Here is a 7,443-nt window from a genome sequence, read left to right as displayed (position 1 = left end):
AGTTAGGGTGTTTGTGGTGTTAGCAAGCACATCACTGAAAGGCTGAAGGGATCCTTTAGCTTCAGTGTAAGCTGAGTCAGCAGCAGTCCAAGCTGATGAAATATCTAGAGCATCTGAATTGATACCTTTGATTTTGTTCTCTCCAACTCACTGCCAGGCTTGGAGAGAGGTGGGGGATGTGTGTCCTGCCATGGCTGCAGGGAGAGGACTAGAGGGAATGGCCTTGAGCTGAGCCAGGGCAGAGTCAGATTGGATGTGAGGAGAAATGTTTTCCCTGTGAGGGTGTTGAGGCACTGGGATATTGCCCATGGAGGTGGTGGAGTCACCATCCCTGGAGGTATTTGAGAGGTGTCTGGATGAGTCACTGGAGGATCTGGTTTAGGGTTTAGGGGTTCCAACAGTGACAGGTTAATGGTTGGACTCATTGATCTGAGAGGTGTCCTCCAACCTTGATGATTTATGATTCTATGATACCACAAGGTTGGGAAATCCTGCAGAGAAAACAACTGTACAAACTCCATTCTGATGACATCACAGCACCCACTGCTCTTGAGACACATCTGTCCAGAAGTGTTAGGAGAATAAAGGATGTCTCTTATTCTGCATCAACAATGACTCTTCATATTGCTGCACACATCTGCCTCAAAGCTCGCTGTCCCTCCTGGTGGTTCAGAGCCAACCATCTGTCCTTGCCAGGAGCTTAGAGACTGTCCCAAACTGTCAATTCCCATGACCACATTGTGAGGGTCTGCACCAAGTCTGCTGTCCGTGCTGCTAGAGCATGAATTCTGGGCTCCCATGTGGAGAGGGGATCTCAGTACACAACCTACTTTCTAAAAAGTCATAGCCTCTGTATGAGCATTGCATTCTTTCTACAGTTAAAGCAGCCAGTAGTAACTTCCATTTGCATGATCAAGTCGGTTTTGATAGCTGTTCCCAGTACAAAAATAGTTATGCTCTTGTTTAAACAGAAGAAGAGCAGAGAATGGAAAAATTGGCATGGATAGACTGAACTCCTGAAGGGGTTTTAATTTTCACATACTCCTAAACTCATGGAGCCTAATGAGCTGAACTTTTTGGCCAGTTGCACAATTTGGAAATTTCGACAGTGAATGGGTTTTTTGGACTGAAAAAAAAATGTTCTCACAAATATGAAAAGTGAACAGATGTTACTATTGGTGCTTCCAACGCCTACTGACAGAAAACATCTGTGCTCAACTTCCTGAATTTGGGGAGCTTGAGAACACTCCCACACACCACTGGAAGCCATTTGAAAGCAGTTGGGCTGGCTCTGGGGCCTGTGACTGAATGTTCCAACACAAGCAGGTGCTGCTTGTTGTCTCGCCCGAAGGAGCTCAGCTCGCCAAGCAGCATCCTCACAGCTCTCTGACCAGCCCTGTTGTCCACATTGCTAGCATTTTGTGTGAGCTGTGCTTTTAAAAAGCCCCAAAAGCTGTTGGTTTTAGTAGTATGATGGTAATAAAATGAATGGGATTAATGGAAAGAATGAAAAAACCTATTTTGATGCAGATATTAGCAGAGTAGGAGGACTGCACTGCATTGCATTGTGCCATGAGACCTCTGCAGCTTTTTCATCCTGTAAAAACCCACGTTGAATGGGCAAGTTTTCTTCTTAAAACACATTCGTTGTGCTAAAAATGTGTAAGGCGTTTGCCATCACTCAAAATGCTGAATCCAACATCTAATAGGCACCACGAGCAATGTCTGCTCTTGCACATGGTGCAGCAGATGTCAGAGAGTAACTGGGAGTTCCCTGCTTCCTTTGCCCCTGCTCCACACCCATGGACTTGACATTTGTCTGGTTGTAAGAGCATATTTGGCAAGGTGACTTTCCTCTCTGGTGAATTTTTGGTTGGCTGTCAAACTACCCTTCCCAACTAATTACACAGTAATGAATGTCTGACAAGTATAAATCAATGTCTTTTTAGTGTTCTGTGAAACATCATCAGCTCATGATCTCAGCTTCATGGTGATGCAAAGTAGCATCTTGAACTTTAGTTACCTATGCCTTAAAGACAGTATTTAGGTGAAAGTCAAAGGGACAGGATTTGCATGTCAAAAGAAGTAGGTTTTTCCTGGGTTTATAGGTGTCTTAGCTTGGTAGTCTCAGTTGAATCAACAAAATGAGTAGCTCTATTAGGTGCACTTGACTCTCAGGCTGACCCAAAGCATCTCTCTAGGTTGCACAGAGTCAGGTCTGACCCATCTCTGTAGGGTTCTGAGGTCTGAAGGTCTCCCTGTGATCCCCTTACATCCTGCAGAGCCCATGCAGAAGTGTAGCAGAGCCCAGTGTAGGCAGAAACTTAGTTATGCCCAGAATAAAGGTGGTAGGTACTGGGAGAAGCAGTTACATGGAAGGGTTTATGTGGTTCCTGGCAGCTCAAACCAAATATGTCTCTGAGCAGCCCAAAGGTAAAGAAGGTAGGGCCAGATGATATGCTTGGGATAAATGGATATGCTTTTGAGCGTACAGTGTTACAATCTGATCACTGTTTGGTGCTGAAATATTCCTAGCTTCCAAGAAAACCCTACTGGTTTGCACCACCAGTAGCAACAGTTGTGGCATGTTCTGCCTGCCAAGTGCATCTACTACATTTATGTCCAGGTGCTTTTCCATGCAGCATGATTTTCACCATCAAGTTTCTCTGAGCCTAGATTCCAGTTGCTAAATCCACAGTTCCAGGGTTTGATCTTCTGAGGTATTGCGTTCGTGCACAGGTTAGAGTGCAGCAAGGTGGAGGTCAACTTTCGACTAGGGACACAGACTCTTTTTATAGACAGCTAGAGACATGGGCACGTTCAGGGTGCGTCAGTTTGATCCAGTTTGAACATCTGCATTAGGATATATCATGCCAGGAGATGTCATCTGCAGCTGATGGGACCTCTAGATGACTGCCCTGCATAGAGATAAAAGTCTACATCTGTTCAATAAATAGAGTCATTGAAAGAATAAATTCAGTGCCCATCATAGAATCATAGAATCAACCAGGTTGGAAAATACCTCCAAGATCATCAAGTCCAACCTTACCGTGGGCACTGGACCATGGCACTAAGTGCCACATCCAGTCTCACCTTGAAAACCTCCAGGGATGGTGAATCCACTACCTCCCTGGGCAGCCCATTCCAATGCCTGAGCACTCTCTCCCTAAAAAATCTCTTCCTAATAGCTAACCTAACCCTGCCCTGGCAGAGCTCGAGTCTGTGCCCTCTTGTCCTGCTGCTGGTTGCCTGGGAGAAGAGACCAACCCCCACCTGACTCCAACCTCCTGTCAGGGAGTTGGAGAGGGTGATAAGGTCTTCAAGTCAATCCAAGTCCTGCCACATAAGTCAGTAGAGAATGCTCACTGGAGAGATAGATTTGCTAATATATGTCTTAATTTTTATCCTAAATTTCCCAGTTTATGGTTGGACTTGATGATATTAGAGGTCTCCTCCAACCCTGATGGTTGTGGATTCTGTGGTTCTAATTTCTCTGTGCAGCCATAATTCAGCAGAGATTCTGCTTTAGGCTCTCAGAGCTATCCTCTTACTGAGTCTGCATACAAACTTCCCTTCCCCTCTGCTCACTGCTTCCTTCCCACATCGTCTCCTCCTTCCTCTTCTCCTTTCCTCCACACAATAACCTCTTGAAGACTTAGCATGGAAATCCTCGTGACGTTTTGTCTAGACTCGCCCTTTCTGATGCTTCTCTTTGAGAGACCTTTGCTGTGGTCCCAGTATTGTTCTTGCTGCAGAAGCTCTGCAAAGCACAGAAAGCCTTTCTGACATATCCCTCTCTGTGCTTTGCAACATGAAGAAACTATTAACTGGTTCTTTTGAGTTCCTGACCTACATTCCAGCATGTATTTTCTTTTACACATGTTTTATCTTCTTGGGTGACATAGCAACTTTCTGGAAGATCACAAATGAGATCAAACCGTGGGAACAGAAAACAGGACAAAATTATTCCTTCCACTGACTTCAGAGAAGGGATGTGGCTTCTGGTAAAGAGAATCCTTTCATAGTTCTTTTTTTTTTTTTTAATGAAGATTTGATGTTTATTCCTTCCTTAATGAGAAAAAAAAAATAACCCAGCCCCTTCTCCAAGCTGAATCACTGCTCTGGAATTGATGTCAGTGTCAGTTGGTCACTGCTGTCCTAATGTCTCATGGCCAGACAAAGCAGCTGAGGGAGCAGCAGATTGTTGCCATGCCACCAGGCTGAACAAGCCTCATTTTTCAGTTATTTTTACTTCAAGTGAATTTTATATTTTTTTTGTTTGCTTTTGGTCTAAATGATATTAAAAAAAAGCTTTTTAACAATGATGAGAAGGAAAGTGTTGTCTGAGAAGCAGAGCTGGAATGTGAGGCTCATCTGAATGATCTCTGAAGGAGCAAAAGATACATTAAAAATAGAAATAACCATTAGCTATGTGCTCTGTTTTTAAAACCTGACGACTCTCAGTGCTACTCTGTGTAAGAGTTGAATACCATACAGCTTAGGGCACCAGAGAGAGGTTTGCTGAATTTCCTTATCAATGCTCTAGTCAAACAACTCAAGTCCATCCCTTGCCAACACTGGTCACCCTGTGGTGGCAGCAGCAAACGTCAGCCTTACACTAGGATACAGATCCAGAACATAAATTTGAAAACATGAAGGTCTGGGACATTAAAGGTGAATTTAGCAATCCACTGGAGAAATAGGATAATGAGTTTTTCTTGTTCCTCTTAGTCCTTCTACTAGATGAAATGAAGGCTGAAGGAGGGAAGACCTTCTCTTCAGGAAGCTCAGCTGCATGGTGCACTTCATCTGCACTGTCCCAGCTGGCTCACTGTCAGGCATGTCTCCAGAAACCTTCTGCTTTTGTTGCCTTAGCCCTCGCACAGGACAGTCTGACCCCACCTGAACTCCTTATCAGACTTCCTGAAGCTGGAAAGCTGCACCTGCAGTGGTCAGGGCTGTGAGCAGCAGCAAGGGCTGGTGCCACCTAGTGAGGAGCTTCTGAATGCTCTCTGCAAACTGAGATTGGTCATCCCCCTGCACTGGGCACTGGGGAGGTCCCAGCTCAGTGCTGTGCTCAGTTAGTGCCCAAAGGCCATTGAAGCACTGGAGTGAGTCCAGCCAAGGGCAACGAGGGCAGCAAAGAGCTAGAGCACATGGGGAAGGGCCGAGGGAGTTGGGCTTCCTTAGCCTGGAGAAGAGGCTCAGGGGTGACCTCCTGGCTCTCTGCAACTCCCTGCCAGGGCTGGAGAGAGGTGGGGGATGTGTGTCCTGCCATGGCTGCAGGGAGAGGACTAGAGGGAATGGCCTTGAGCTGAGCCAGGTCAAAGTCAGATTGGATGTGAGGAGAAATGTTTTCCCTGTGAGTGTGTTGAGGCACTGGGATACTGCCCAGGGAGGTGGTAGAGTCACCGTCCCTGGAGATGTCTGGATGTGGCACTGGAGGATCTGGTTTAGGGTTTAGGGGTTGCAGCAGTGACAGGTTAATGGCTGGAGCTGATGATCTTAGCTGTCTCCTCCAGCCTGGATGGTTCTATGGTTCTATGATGCTCTGTCCTTTAGAATAGTCATTAGCACAGTCCTGAAGACACAGGAATGAAGTAACGTGCTAATCTGTTTAACAACAAAACCTGCACAAACTTCAGCATTTTTTCTCCCAGATAATCTTTCTCTCCCATGGCTATTAGCTGTGCTTTGCCCTATGTGTATGTATTTCCTCCCATCCCATGGATTGTTTTGAGCTGCTCTTCCTACATGGAATCACGAAAGTGTTTAAATCTTGCTAAAACAAAACTCTGAGTTGCTGAAGTGCATGGAACCATTCAGACCACATCATCAGTGTACAACATAGTGACATGTGATGTAGAAATGTTCTGGTGTCTTCTTGTGTCATGCAAGACATTGTGTTTATCAGTGACTGAAGTTGTACCCAGCAAAGCTCTGAAAGTAAGATGATTAAGCTGTTTTTTTCCAGTAACCACTCAGGTGTGGGTATACACACACTTCCCCTTAGTAGAGCTAGCATGATGGGAAGATTACACATGAATCCCAGATGATATATGCAAAACCAACCAGTTAAGATCTATAGACTCTTAAACTTGCTTTGGAGTTGATCTGAGGGATTTGCGTGAGGAACTCTCTGGAGATCTGTCTATGCAGGGAGGTAGTAGATGCCCCAACCCTGGCAGTGTTCACAGCCAGCCTGGATGAAGCCTTGAGCAGTCTGGTGTGGTGGGAGGTGTCCCTGCCCAGGACAGGGGGTTGGGGCTGGATGATCTCTAAGGTCCATTCCCACCCCTAAAGTTCTATGTTACTGGGCAGCCTGAGGCCTCCAGAAGCAGCTGCTGAGTCGAACTGGTTGATCCAGGGTGCTCCATGTGGTTTGCTTTTCTTTGCCTCTCAGCCCAAAGTGGTGCAACCCCATGGCTGAAGTATTTCTGACACAGTGTGCTCTGCATGGAGTTGAACCCCCAAACTCTTCCCTTACATATTCCCCTCCAATGTCTAATCCATAAACTCCTGCATTTATGCTCCAGCAGGAAGACCAAGTGCTATGCCCATCCCAGCCTGATTCAGTGTGCCACAACAGGCTTCCTGAGGCTGTTCCTTGATGTTTGTATTTTTGGGGGTTGTGGGAGCACTAAAGTCAGACATTGCTTTAGTATTCCTACCTCCATGGAAACTGCCTCAGGGTATCACAAATTCCCTACATCTGCACCCTGTTCTCCACATTTTGCCAGCATCACATTAAAAATCTTTTCTCCTGATTCCTTGTGTGCCTGCAGGGATCCCTTTTCCTGCGTTAGCACTTTTAACCAGCTCAGAAGTTGCTCACTTTCCTTAGAAATTATTTTATTCCCTGGTGAGTTGCTTTCTGTTCTGCTCTCTGGTCTTGTTGAGTAGGGTTCATCGAAGTCCTCGCTGTCACGTCCTTTCCCCATCTGTTCTTCCAGGGACCATTCCAGACTGAATGTTCTTACAAAGAGTCCCAGCTCCAGCCTGTCCGTCATGGTCAGATCACCCTTCCCGCAGGAAATGAACTTGTCCTTTCACCAATGACCTTTTGAAAATGTCAGGGAATTAACCTCCTTTCTTCTTGTCCACTGTTAAATAAATGATGGTCTACAAGGATCGTTTTTCCTGTGGGGAATACTGAGTCATCACATTCCATACCCCAGAAGCAGTTGCCAAAGGGAAATCTGTAATGAAACATGGAGAAATGGGCTCAATGGCTATGAATTCTGATTCTCTCCCTCTGCTCTCCTGAGACTCACCTGGAATACTGCACACAGTTCTAGTGTCCCCAATGTTAGAAGGACATGAAACTGTTGGAGCAAGTCCAGAAGAGGCCACAGAGTTGCTAAGAGCACTGGAGCATCTCCCCTCTGAGGACAGGCTGAGGGAGTTGGGGCTGTTGAGCCTGGAGAAGAGAAGGTTGTGTGG

The sequence above is a fragment of the Acanthisitta chloris genome, unplaced genomic scaffold (assembly GCF_000695815.1).
Source record: "Acanthisitta chloris isolate BGI_N310 unplaced genomic scaffold, ASM69581v1 scaffold7718, whole genome shotgun sequence".
Taxonomy (NCBI): domain Eukaryota; kingdom Metazoa; phylum Chordata; class Aves; order Passeriformes; family Acanthisittidae; genus Acanthisitta; species Acanthisitta chloris.
This window is presented reverse-complemented; position numbering follows the sequence as displayed.